The 13,712-nt window shown below is 41.7% G+C and overlaps 1 long non-coding RNA gene across 1 annotated transcript; it reads right to left on the reverse strand.

Moving 5' to 3' along the window:
* Positions 1–7,827: 7,827 nt before the first annotated feature.
* Positions 7,828–13,702, reverse strand: LOC131484578 (uncharacterized). The gene is made up of 2 exons (XR_009248320.1): positions 12,919–13,702; positions 7,828–8,191 (listed from the first exon to the last, which is right to left on the reverse strand). It is a non-coding gene; the product is annotated as an uncharacterized LOC131484578 (long non-coding RNA).
* Positions 13,703–13,712: the final 10 nt, after the last annotated feature.

Genomic DNA, 13,712 nt, shown 5'->3' on the forward strand with positions numbered 1-13,712 from the left:
GTCAACTCCCAGGAGATAATACCTGCACCTGAATGTACAACTACCTACTTGATATCTTGATTTGTATTCCAAATAAGCAGCTCAAATACAATAAGTCCAAGATGGGCCACTTAACTACTGGCCCAACTTCATGCTCCAGAGTTTCCCTGTCACTACAGGGCCACAAATTTCATCTCATCTAGGCTAAAATCGGGGAGTCAGCCTTGGTTTCTCTCTTTCCCTTGCACCCCATATCCAATGTATCAGGAAGTCCTACTGACTCTGTTTTCAAAATACAACCCTAATTCTGCCATATCTCATGGTGTCTCTTGCCATGGCCCTAGTGCAAGCCACCCTCTACTCTCACCTAAATGACTGTATTTGCTTTCTGACTGATCTCCATGTTTCCAACAGCAGCCAGGTGGACACTTAAAAAGAGCTTCCGGGGCGCCTGGGTGGCTCAGTCAGTTGAGCATCTTACTCTTGATATTAGCTCAGGTCATGATCCCAGGGTTTGTGGAATCAAGCCCTGCATCAGGCTCCACACTGAGAGTGGAGCCTGCTTGGGGTTCTCTCTCTCTCTCCAAAATAAATTTTTAAAAAAGAGCTTTATTACTTATTTATTTTTATTCATTCATTCATTTATTTTGAGAGAGAGAGAGAGAGAGAGAGAGAGAAAGAAAGAAAGAAAGAAAGAAAGAAAGAAAGAAAGAAAGAAAGAAAGAGGAAGGGAGGGGCAGAGAGAGATAATCCCAAGCTGGCTCTGAGCTATCAACACAGAGCCTTACTTGGGGCTCCAACTCAGGAACCATGAGATCATGACCCAAGCCAAAACCAAGAGTCAGAGGCTTAAGCAACTGAGCCACCCAGGTGCCCCCCCCCCAAAAAAAGACTATTACAACTGGGATGAAATCCAACCCCTTTGGCTCTGCATGACCTGCCCCCCTTTCTCTCCCTATGCCCCTGGCTCACTAGGCTATGCAGAGCTCCTTCCCCACAGGGACCTTCAATTTTATGTCCCCTCAGTTTGGGACATTCTTCTATGGCATCTTCACATGGCGCTTCCTTCTCAAATATCCCTTCTTACACAGCCTCAAAAAGTCTTCCCACCCCTCCCTTAGATGGTGCTTAGTTTTCTTCAAGGCAGTAAAAATAATCTGCAAGTATTTAGTTATATACTTGTTCCACGACTCTCTGACTACAGCTCAACCCTCATGAGGGGCACAGATTTGGTCTGACCCAGCACTGCATCCCTAGTTTCTAAAGCAGCTCATAGTACATGGTAAGACCTTAGTAAATAGTTACTGAATAAAGAATAAAAACATATATATGTATCTATGAGTTTAAAAATAATGGTTTCATGCTATATCTGCTCTTTTCACCTTGTTCTTTTCACTTAAAGTATATTATGCAAACCTCATTCTATGTCCATGTGTAGAAACCCCCCTTCTCTCTATATAAGATATTATACTATATTTGAACTACGATTTATAAAACCATTTCTCTCGAACACTCATATCATTTCCAGGTTTTTGTTTAGATGTATAAGCTTCTTCTAGGATGCAAAGTTCTGCACAAAATGGGAAAATGACTCATCAGGTAGCGTGGCATAGCCATCAGGAGCATGGGCTCTGGAGCCATACTGCCTGAGTGCTAATGCAGACTGCTGAGGGTCATTGTGTCCTCACACAGCAGAGAGAGAGCTCGCTCTCTGACCTCTTTCTGTAAGGACACGGGTCCCATTCACCAGGGCTAATGTAAGCACCACTACCATGGTTTCCTGCGTTCTGCCCGGTTATCGCCATTTTCTTATAAGATGGGGATAATAATAGTATCCATCCCATAGAGTTGTTGCGAGGATTACATAAATCAAAATATATGTAAAATACTTAGAATACTGAGTGGCACATAGTAAACGCTGTGTAAGTACTGTCATACTGTCATTGCTGTGATTTATTTGTGAGCACAGAAAGCATTACTTTATGAAGAACAGAGCTACCTAAATACGTCTTGATACCTTTTTTTGTTTACAGAAAAGGCATCACATTCTCATAAATTATAAAAGTTTCTCTCACTATTTTATCCCTTTTACCTGCACCTTCTCACCCTTTATTAAATTTGTCATCCTCTTCAACTGGTGCATGTGTCTACATGTAGTCTATTCTATATTCTATGTATGGCACTCAAAAACTGGATAAAAAAAGAAAAGCCTAATATCTCTCAATGATTTTTAGAAAATAAACACATAGTGTTGCTCTGGGGGGAGGCGGGGAGGAAGGCTGCCAGTGTACTGAACTGCTATGTTCCATCATCAAAAGGCACTGGTTAATATTCATGGTGTGTTCATCTGGAAATTGACACTGCACATCCATGAGAGACAACGCTCAGCCCCACTTGATGTCTTCTGCAGAATTCTCACTGGGCTAAGATGCATGAGTGACACAGAGCTGTTACAGTGGGTACAGTTAACCTCTTTGCCTGGTGAGTGCTAAATGACATGAGGCTTCCCAGGACACAATGGAACACAATGACCATGGCACTGGGGAAGAGATGGCTATTTACAATCTGATAAACAAGCATTGAGCTATCTATTATATAGTCATTATCTTTGTATTTTTGAAATTCTGTATCTCTCTCTCTCTCTCTCTCTCTCTCTCTCTCTCTATTTCTTCCAAGAAGTGATTAATTTGCCCATGCTCCAAAGTCCATTTTGGAGCCAGAGAACATATCTGCAGAGGTAAAAATGTGCTAGCCTTGAACCACCTCCCCGATTACTGATATAATTACAACCTTTGTCAAAACAAAGGGCTTTCTATGAACTCCGTAAGATGACATCTCTTCAAATCAAAGCTTATTCAGCTGGCTTCAACGAAAATTCAGAATTATGGTAAGGACATAAAGGTATTGTGATAGTTACTATTAATGTGTCAACTTGACTGGATCATGGGATTCCCAGATTTCTGGTTAACCTTATTTCTGGGTGTGTCTGTGGGAGTGTTTCTGGAAAAGATTAGCATTTGAGCATCAGAAGACTGAATAAATCAGATTGCCCTTACCCAGGGTGAGTGGGCATCATCCAATTCATTGGAACCTGAATGGAATAAAAAGGCAGGGGAAGGTTGGATTGCATCTCTCTCTGCCAGACTGAGCGGACACATGGATCTCTTCCGCCCTTAGTGTTCCTTGGTCTCAGGCTTTCAGACTCACACTGGAATCTGCATGATCTGCTCTCTGGCTCTCATCCCCTTGAATTACACCACCAGCTTTCCTGGGTCTCCAGCTTTTGCAGATAGCAAGTGTGCAGTTTCTCAGCCTCCATAATCACATGAGCCAATACCTTGTAATAAATCTCTTCCTCTATAACTATCTATCTAGTAATCTATCCATGTCCTATTGGTTGGCGAGCCCTAACACAGGTATCTTTATAGAACTCCTAAATCTATCAGTCCTATCACCTATGTGTTTAACAGACTCATTTAATTGACATTCAATAAAACTTTGTATATAGTATTCCTTTGTCAATAGTGAGGCTTCTGTCCCTGAAAATGTAGGTTTTGAATAACTTGAAGTTGGGGATCTTAAGACCTTTAAATCTTTGAGATTAAAAATAAACTTACCTGGGGGCGCCTGGGTGGCGCAGTAGGTTAAGAGTCCGACTTCAGCCAGGTCACGATCTCGCGGTCCGTGAGTTCGAGCCCCGCGTCGGGCTCTGGGCTGATGGCTCGGGGCCTGGAGCCTGTTTCCGATTCTGTGTCTCCCTCTCTCTCTGCCCCTCCCCCGTTCATGCTCTGTCTGTCTCTGTCCCAAAAATAAAAATAAAAAAAAAATAAATAAATAAACTTACCTGTAAAAAAAAACAACCCTTTAAAATAAATGCATTGGTCTGGCCAAATTTCTCAGACTGGTGCTGATGGTCTATCTACCTTTTATTCTCAACCTGGGTTTCCAATATTGTCTCTGGACACTGCCCTCTACAGATACTATTCTGTTAAACAGAGTCTCTCAGTCTTTCTTCCCACAGCACACTGACACTTCTGGTCTCTGAGCCTTTGTTTAAGGGCACATTAGTCACTGATAAACTTTTACAACAGATGTTGGAATGCATGTTGGCAGTGTCTCCAGCAACAGAAACATATAGCTGTCTGCCCAGAACAGAACCACTCTTCTTTTGGGGAATGCCATTGTTATGGGCTGAAGGCTTGTCTAAAATTTGTATGTTAAAGCCCAAATCCACAATGTAAGGGTAGTTGGATGTGGGGCCTTTGGTAGATTATTAGGTCATGAGGATGGAACCCTTATAACAGGATTAGTGTCTTTATGAGAAGAGGCCAGAAAGCTAGCTTGCTCTCTCTCCGCCATGTGAGGATACAATGACATGTCAGCAGCCTGCAACCCAGGACTGAGCCCTCACCAGAACCTATGTTGGTACCTTGATCTTGGACTTCCAATGTCCAGAACTACAAGAAACAAATTTCTGTTGTTTGTAAGTCACCTATATATAGGACTTTGCTATAGTGGCCTGTTCTTACTAAGAGAGCCATCGCCCCAGCTCCAAATCCATGGTACTAGGGAAGGATGGGATCATCTGACCATGGTGACAGGTCCCTGATCCACCCAGCCTGTCAGAATCCTTCTCTGGGACTTTTCTAACTGGAGCTTTCTTTCCTTTCTGGTCAGGAAGCCTTAATGATGCAAACACGGAGCTGGTTGATGCCATGGTAGGGAAGTACAAATAGTCAATTTGCAAAGAGAAACAGAAGTAGAGACAGAATCAGCCAGTCTTGGCTGCATCCAAGTTCCCTAAGGCTGGATCAAACCACCCTTTTCTGTTCTTTGGTGATGTGGGCCAGTATGCTTCCTTCTTATGCTTCAACTACCTCAAATTGGATTCCTGCTACTCACAACCTACCAGAGTTGACTGATACTGCTAGTTTAGCAGAAGATGCAAATTCTTCATGTGATCATCTTTTGTGTCATCCTCAATAAAAGCTGAGTACAAACTAAACTTAAAAATGCTTTTGGCAGTAACATTTTATCAGTTTTCTGATTGTTCAAGTTAAACACAGGCATTGTAAGATAGGTTTATGAAAATGAGGGCAGTGTATAAAGTGAGTATCTCAGATTTTTATCTCACATGTATAAATACATAGAGTTTTCTTATTATTTTACAAAAATTGGATAAGACTATGCATGTAATCCAACAGCTTGCCATTTTCCACATAATAATGTATTTTGGACACCATAATATATCAGTTCATATAGATCTGCTTGGTGTTTGGTGGCATTGTCAATGTTTATTTTGTGTTCAAAGTGACTCCTAAATGACTATCATTAGTAATGGCGGTCACTAAGAGTGCATGTTATCTCATTGATGAAATTCTAGCTTATAGCCCAGAGAGACCCCTGCTATTGACTTTTTGTGGGCAGGTAGGTTTTGAAAGAAGTTGAATGGCTCATTTGTCATCTCCATGATATAAAGCATGTCAGACTGTTGGCAGTATTTCAAGTACTCTCTCGATTCAGGGTTGAACCACATGAGAGAGCTAGCAGGCATTTGCCTGGCAGTCTGCCAGGTGACCTTACCATTCTGCAATGCGGACAGTACAGGGGAAACAGAGCAAAGCCTGCTCACTCTGGACTTCTAGCCTCAGCTTCATAATCAAGAGTCATGAAAATAATAACAAGAACTCCCACAACAGCAACTTTCATTGAGCACTTGATAGGTGTCGGGGACACTGGCTAAGCACTTGACATTAGTTATGTTCTTTAATATTCACAATAACCCTAAGAATACCTCTATTTTTAGTAATTAAATTGAAGTTCTCACCCATGGTCAGGTGGCTAGCAAATGGCAGTGCTGGGGTTTGACCTCAGGCTACATAACCCAAACACCCATGCTCCTCACCACCATTTATTTTCCCCTCCAATTTGCCCCCACCTGACTTCGGACACATACCTATCCTTACCCCAGGACTCAGGGTTTGAGGTGTAAAAGGTCTTAGTGTTGAGAAAGCTTGTGGAAATTTTATGAACACCGTTGTTGGTGGTTTACAAGAAATTTAGGGGAGGATATTACAAGATCCTCTTGGTTGATACAATCTGTTGCAAAAAAGACTTAGGGGTTTGTGGGCTGAGGTTCTGTTCCCTAACACCTCCAACATTTGCTGAGTCAGACTTCTGAAAATAACATACGTTAGAAAGAATATAGTTATGTGCGGTAACAAAATTAATCCTGATTATAAACAGCACCAGGTCATTAGTAAGAAAACTCAATATAAAATATGGCTTTAGGAAAATTGGGGGATGTTATTAACTTTCCTTGGCTGCTGTAACAAATCATCATGGACCTAGTGGCTTAAAACAATACAAATTTATTAACTTACAGTTCTGGAGGTCACAAATTCAAAATGTGTCTCCCAAGGCTGAAATCCAGGTGTCATCAGAGCTGTGTTCCTTGTGGAGGCTCTAGGGAGGATCCATTTCCTTGCCTTTTCCTGGATCGAGGTCCTGCTTGCTCCAACCTCTACTTCTAGCATCCCTCATGTTCTCTGACTGACTCTTCTACCTCCCTTTTGCAGTTTGTTATTACTGTTATTTTTGTTAGAAAACCTAGTTTACTTGTTAATTGTGGTAAAATGCACAAAACATAAAGTTGATCATCTTAACCATTTTTGAGGGTACAGCCTGGTATTAGTAAGCATATTTACACCCTATACCCATTAAACAACAATTCCTCCCCCTAACCCCTGGGGAGCAGAATTCTACTTTGTGTTTCCATGAATTGGGACTACTCTAGACTTTGTATAACGGGAATTATACAATCCTTGTCCTTTCATATTTGGTTAATTTTATTTAGCATAATGTCTTGAAAGATCACGTCATAGCATGTGTCAGAATTTCTTTTCAAGGCTCAATAATATTCTATTTTGTATATGTACCATGTTTCATTTATCCATTCAACCACTGAAGTCCACTCAGGTTGCTTCTAGCTCTTGGCCATTTTTTAGGCTCCCAGACCTAACTCCCCCCCCCCCCCAAAACACACACACAACACCAAGCAATTCTTGGACACCAGCAGGCCGAATGACCACATACATATTTCTTATAAGTCATTGTATTGCACTATTGTGGATAATGCTGCTATGAACGTGGGTGAACAAGTATGTCTTTGAGACCCTGCTTTCCATTCTTTTGGGGTATATACCGAGAGGTGGAATTGTTGTATCACACAGTAATTCTATTTTTAACATTTTAGGACCTGCCACACTGTTTACCATAGCAGCTGTACCAGTTTACATTTCTGCCAGCAATGTACAGGGCTCCAATTTGTCCAAGTACTTGCCAACATCTTTGTTTTGTTTTGTTTTGTTCTGTTTGATGGTAATGATCCTGAAGGGTATGAAGTGATTTCTCACTATGGGTTTGCTTTGCATTTCTCTAGTGGTTAGTGACATCGAACATCTTCATATGCTTATTGGACATCCTACCTCTCTTTTATGAAGACCCTGTGATGACATTGCTTCACCTGGATGGTCCATTTAAGGATCCTTAAACTAACCCGCCAGCAAAATTCCTTTTGTCATGTAACACATTCACCGGTTCTGGAGGTGAGGACATAGCCATTGTGGAGGATGGTAGGGCGGGGAGGGGGGCAGCCATCATTCCGTCTACCACAAGTAACTACTCTACTGCCAAAGCCAGGGGAATAAAAAGTTGGAAGACTGAATGTTTGGTTGATGATTTCAAATACCACATAGAATCTGTGCAGTCCAAAAAGATGTAGCTGAATTTTATGAACAATGACTTTTGAGACAGCTTTTAGTAAAGTGGCAGGGCTGCAACTCAAGAGAAAGTTATTAATATTTTAATTAACATTGATATTTTAACTACTAAGTTGTGACTGGACTTACATATATGTTTCTGCCTAAAGGAGCTGGTCTGTTTAAATTACCCAAAGTTCTCATAAATTCAGGTTAAAGTAAAAAACATGCAGTGTCCCTCCCCTCCCCTCACCAAAACAAAACAAAACAAAACAAAACCCAAATCATGCAGTCCCAGGCTAGTATGGCAGCTCTACTCTATGCAGTGTTTGGGGTCCACGTTCCTTCCAGCCGTCTGCTCCTCCATCCTTAGGGCAAAGTCCTGGTCCTGTGGTCCAGGCGGCATCCACATTCCAGGCAACAGGATGGGGGTGGGAGGAATGAAGGTGATGCTAATATAAAACAAGGGAAATGATAGACAAGTTATTTTAAGAGGTTACTTGGGGCTAAACCTAGGTGTTGGATGTGAGGGCAGATTACTTGTATGTAGGGTCCCAACAAGAGAGAGATGGTAAGTACTTGCAGAGGTTGAAGGAGCCAGGGGGATTGTGGTCTGTTAACAGGCACAAGAGGGGAGTGACAACCCTACGCCTAAGGAAATATGTGTTGTGGGCACCTGGGTGGCCCAGTCAGTTAAGCATCCGATTCTTGATTTCAGCTCAGGTCATGATCTCACAGTCGTGGGTTTGAGCCTCTGCACTGACAACACAGAGCCTACTTGGGATTCTCTCTTTCCCTCTCTCTGCCCCTCCCTCGCTCATGCTCTATCTCTCTCAAACAAAAATAAATAAAAATAAACTTAAAAAAAAGAAAAAAGGAAATATGTGTTGTTTGTACTATTAAGACAAGATGTGGATTCTCTTAAAGATTGCCTGAGTTTCAAGATCGAGAATTGTTCTCCAGGTATAGGTGTCCATCAGGCTTTGGAAAGGAAAAAAGATGTTCTTTCTCCTCCTCTTCCTCCTCCTCCTCCTCTTCCTCCTCTTTTTTTTTTTTTTTTTTTTTTTTTTGAGATTGTCTTTCTTCTAACTGGAGAAAGTGCCAAGAAAATAGAAAACAGAGGAGGAAATATTGAGACTGAGAAACTTTGAGGTAGCTCATCTCCAGCAGTCTTAATCTGACTCTAAATTGTCTGCATGATTTTCTGCAGAGAGTAACAGAGGTGGGTGGAGGTCCAAGTGTTTCAGGGTTTCTCCAGCAAAGAGATTTACAAGTCCTTGGGAAGTGTGAGGAGGCAGAGAGACTTAGAGCTGGGCATGAAGTCTGCACTTGAAAGGTGGTCTTATCTCCAAGGGCCCAGCTTCAGTGTAAGAGTTCTTCAAACCAAGAGAAGGAAAATCAGAGCAAAGGAGAGGTCCACGGAAGCACCAACAGAAGGGCATTCTGAAAGTCAGACCCCAGGTTTGTAGCTGTGATACTGAACTACCTATTTGGGGCATATCAGAGAGTTTCCGCCAGAAAGCATAGTCAGCAACCAGAATAATGCACAGAGTATGTTGGTGTTTGTTGATATGCTCATGTTTCTGATTTTATGTATTGGAACAATGTCAGAGTTAGCACATATCAAGTGATAAAAAAGTTTTTATCCCAAAATGCAAAGCTGGTTTAATGTTAGAGATGGGTTACTGTAATATATCATATAATGAAATAGGCTAAGAGAAAAACATGATTATCTTAATAGACACTAAGAAGGTATTTGATAAATTTTCACACCCATTTTTTATTTTTAAAAAAGGAAACTTACAAACGAGCAATAAAAGATTTTTTTTAAAGTTTATTTATTTACTGTGTGTGTGTGTGAAAGAGAGAGAGAGAAAGAGGGAGAGAAAGGGCGAGGGCTCTGTCAGCACAGAGCCCAGCACAGGCCTGAACTCCCCAACCACAAGATCATGACCTGAGCCGAAACCAAGAGTCAGATGCTTAACCAACTGAGCCACCCAGGTACCCCAAAGGAAGTTTTGACTAAAATATTCACTCATGTGCTCAAAGAAACTTAAACAAATAAAAGGCAAATGATTGGAAAGAAGTAGGCAAAATTATGATCATTTAAAGACAGACTAATCTAGAATATTTGGGAAAATAAACTACAAAATCATTACTTTTCCTGCAAAATAAATAACCAAGAAGAGTTATAATATATAATAGAAGTTCCATTCACAGCAACCCCTCTGTTAAGTTTCCTACAGCTGATGCAACAAAATACCACAGACTGGGTAGCCTGAACAACAGAAATTTATCTCTCACCCTTCTGGAGCCTGGAAGTCCAAAGTCAAGGTGTCAGCAGGGTTGGTTTCTGCTAAGGCCTTATTCTGTGGCTTGCAGGTAGCTTTCTCTCTGTGTCCTCACATGGTCTTTTCTATATGTACACACATCCCTGGTATCCCTTTTTATGTAGTAATCTCTGTCTTTTTTACGAAAGGCAAACGTCCACAAGCTGTAATTCATTTGGAGGTGTCTGGAGTTGTGGAAGCTTGACTGCCCCACATTCTCCTACGAATGGACCTGGAGAACTTGTTTGGAGGTTCTAGCAGAGGAGTGCAGCTACTTGTCTCCCCTTGACTGAAAAATGGTCCTTCTCTAACAGGGAAGGTCGTCTTCTTCCATCAAGTATGCAGCTTCAGAGAGGGACACAGGCACATGCAGTGGTGAGGGAGGAAGGGGACACCTCCCTAGCCAGCCAGATCAGCCAAATCAACCATGGTGATCAAAGGGGTGACAAATGTCACAGCCAGATTGCGCTCACATCCCTAATCTCCTTTTATAAAAACACCGGTCAGATCGTTTTAGGGCCTACTCTAACAACCTCATTTTAACTCAATCACCTCTTTAAAGGCTGGATTTCAAAATACAGTCACATTCTGAGATACCTGGGGGTTAGGACTTCAACATATGAATGGGGAGGCATAATTCAGCCCATAATATCCTCAGAAAATATACAATACCTAAATAGAGCCCTAAGAAGATATATGAACAACCAAACGGATGGTAGCTGTACCATGAAATTATACAGACATAAAAGAATGGATAAACAAACCATGTTCTTAGTGGGAAAGTCTCAGTATTATAAAGTACTAATTTGTCCCAAATTTAATTAAACTAAAAGGGGGACGCCTGGGTGGCTCAGTCGGTTAAGCGTCCGACTTCAGCTCAGGTCATGATCTCGCGGTCCGTGAGTTCGAGCCCCGCCTCGGGCTCTGTGCTGACAGCTCAGAGCCTGGAGCCTGTTTCAGATTCTGTGTCTCCCTCTCTCTGACCCTCTCCCGTTCATGCTCTGTCTCTCTCTGTCTTAAAAAATAAATAAACGTTAAAAAAAAACAAATTTAATTAAACTAAAAGGTATAACACAACTGTAACCAAAAGCCCAACAAGACCATCTTTAAAAATCTCTTACCTTTTTTCATTTCTCTTCCATATTTGTTACATTATCTTCAACTGTATATTCTTTATTTCTAATGGGTGTGCCACCATCAGGGGGATCCATCATCTTCCACCCCAAACTGACCTTCCCAACAGCCCTATACCCGGCAACAGGAGGCCATCAGTCACCTAGAAAATCTCTGGCTTATCTGGGAAAATTCTTAGTCCACCTATAAACAATCAATCAGTCCAGTGCAGCCGTTTCTGTTAAAGTCAAACCTGCAACTTCTGTTCCTTTCCTACCTGCCCTCCTTACCTCACATTTGGGCTTTAACTCTGCATATGACTATCATTTAATCTTTCTAAAATATGATTTTCATCATTCCCTTCCAAGCTTTTAAATGCTGTGCTTAATATTTGTAATTTATATCCACCAGGCGACCTTGGACACATTTGTTAATCACTGTGCTTCAGTCGACTCGTCTGTAAAATGGGGATAACAGTATTGAACTCAGAGTTTTCATGAAAATTCACTGCGTTAATGTGAGAGAACCTAGAACAGTTAGCACTATGTATTTGTTAAATAAATAGTCTTCCCTACTGTTTTACCTGGCACTCAAAAGTGCTCACTTTTAAGAACAACTCATTCCTGTGGGTTTAGACACTATATGTCCATTTCAAATGATTATATTCAGAAATACCTGACAAACAGGTTATCAGTGAACACACATGTTCCTTACAGCAATACATTTAATAGAAAAAGATTGAGGAATGTCTATAGGAAAAAAAATGCTTAATAAAAGATGGTGAAGTCATACCACGGAAAACTGTGGATATAGACAAAAGTAAATTTGTAGATAAAAGTTGCATTGGCTTTTAGATGCACGGAGTAAGAGGTGCAATATGCTTTCATATACATTTGTTCAGGAAGAATAGGGTGTACATGAAACTGTAAGCAGAGAACACAGGTTTCTGTTAGGAAATGAGGCTGTATGACCTTCCTACAATGAACATGTGTTACTTTGTAATTAAAGTTAAGTAAAAACAAAACAATGAGAAAAAAACTTAAAAATGTTTAAAACTTCCTTATCTCTGGGCACCTGGTGGCTCAGTTGGTTAAGCATTGGACCCCCTTGGTTTCGGCTCAGGTCATGGTCTCACAGTTTCATGGCTCCGTGCTAGCAGTGCAGAACCTGCTTGGGATTCTCTCTCTCCTTCTCTCTCTGCTCCTTCCCCACTTGTACTGTCTCTGTCTCTCTCAAAATAAATAAATAAAACTTAAAAGAAAAAAACTTCCTATCTGCTTGTTTTCCTTTGATGATCAGGTTTTTATCTGAACTGCATGAAAATACCTGTGGTTTTTTTGAGGTTGATGAGAAGTCAAATTGCTAGTATTTGCTTCAGAACCTCTTACTCACTAAAGATGGCTTTTTTTTTAATGTTTATTTATTTTTGAGAGACAGAGAGAGAGTGTGAGCAGGTGAGGAGCAGAGAGAGAGGGAGACACAGAATCTGAAGCAAGCTCCAGGCCCTGAGCTGTCAGCACAGAGCCCGACGCCAGCCTCGAACTCACAGACTGTGAGATCATGACCTGAACAAAGTCAGACGCCCAACCAACTGAGCCACCCAGGCGCCCCTGATGACTTTAAACACCTTGCAGATTAACCTCAAATGTTAGCCTTTATTTTTTGTCTGAGAAATAGGCATCATCAAATATTTATACTTCATCCTGAAAATCAGGCAAAGATCATAATGTAATTACCTGGGAAATGCTAATGAAATGAGACGCAAAGCCTTCTATCTCAAGTGTTCATGATGGTTATAAGAACAGCAACCCTTTTCAACAAACCTCAGACTTTCATAGGCAGACAATCTCCATGTAAAAGATTCTGAATTTTATCATCTTCTTGAAAATCACTTCCACTACCAACAGAAAACTCAGAGAGTTGTAAATTAAGTCGAGCACACTTGAAAAATGCCGTTTTCCATAGATGTTCTTCAGGATTTCCTGTATGCTGGGATTCAAAGGGTTCGGGTTTTGTAAGTAAATGGTGGCGCTCTATAAGGAGTGACTAGAGTAAGCAGTCTCAAGGAAATTAATTACACGGTACGTTTTAACTATCTAGGTACCTCCTTTGCCTAGAAAAACAGCCTGTTGTTTTCATTTGTCATTACTGGGCCTCAAAAAGCTAGGCCTTAGCTACCACCTGGTGACGCCGATGACGCGCGATGTCCTACAGCTGCCGCAATTAGAAAGCTGAGCCTTCTCCTTTAAGAAGCTGACTCACGTGGATGCTGTGTTGTGTGCTCTCAGCTGGGAAGGAGGTGGATCCTAAGTCCCTTCACATTGGCCTCTTCCCTAGAAGGGGCAGAGTTAGCCTCTTTGATTGGCTGCACGAGTACGAGGAGTAGAGTCAGGGGCGGGGCGAGCTGCGGGAGCTGGCTCAGGATCTGCGGCTTCTGGGAGGGGTGGGCAGCGCCGCGGAGGGGAGAGGGAGTGGGGGAGGGTGAGCCAGAAAAGGGGCGGGGCCCAGCGGAAGGGGCAGGGTGCCGGGA

The sequence above is a fragment of the Neofelis nebulosa genome, chromosome 9 (assembly GCF_028018385.1).
Source record: "Neofelis nebulosa isolate mNeoNeb1 chromosome 9, mNeoNeb1.pri, whole genome shotgun sequence".
NCBI classification, from domain to species: domain Eukaryota; kingdom Metazoa; phylum Chordata; class Mammalia; order Carnivora; family Felidae; genus Neofelis; species Neofelis nebulosa.